Source organism: Tupaia chinensis, unplaced genomic scaffold, assembly GCF_000334495.1.
Source record: "Tupaia chinensis unplaced genomic scaffold, TupChi_1.0 Scaffold000146_1, whole genome shotgun sequence".
Classification (NCBI taxonomy): Eukaryota; Metazoa; Chordata; class Mammalia; order Scandentia; family Tupaiidae; genus Tupaia; species Tupaia belangeri.
Window position 1 is genome coordinate 12,504,665 of NW_006159616.1, and position 657 is coordinate 12,505,321.

The window sequence follows — 657 nt, forward strand, 5'->3', positions numbered from 1 at the left end:
TCTCTCTCTCTCTCTCTCTCTCTCTCTCTCTCTCTCTCTCTCTCTCTCTCTCTCTCTGTCTGGTTAAATCAAATTTTAAAAAACAAATGAATAAAAGTAAATAAAATAATTATTTAAAAATAAAAAGAGTAAAGGAGGGGTAGGTGGCATAGTTAGGGGTTCTGGACTCCCACACAGCTGACCACAGTTTAAGTCCTGGACCTGGCAGCTTGCTGTCTCATTTTCCTTCTCTCACTCTGTCCCTCTCTGGTAAATTAAAATAAATAAATATAAGTAAATAAAGCTAATAAAATAATTTTATAATTTTGTTAAATTATTTTATTTAATTCCATTTACTCATTTTATTTTTTAACTTGATCAGAGAGACAGACAGAAAAGGAAAGTGAGAAGGCAAACCACCAGGTCCAGGACTTAAACCATGGCCAGCCATATGGGAGTCTCCAACACCTTAACCTCCATGCCAACAAAATAAAATTAATTAAGACAGGGAACTAACTGGCATATGGTTAAAGGCGCTGGATTCTCACGTGGCCAACTGTGGTTTGAGTCCCAGACCTGGTGGCTTGCTTTCTTACTTCCCTTTGTCTCTCTCTCTCTCTCTCTCTCTGGTCAAATTAAAAGATGATTATAACAGGGGCCAGCAGGGGGCATGGCGGT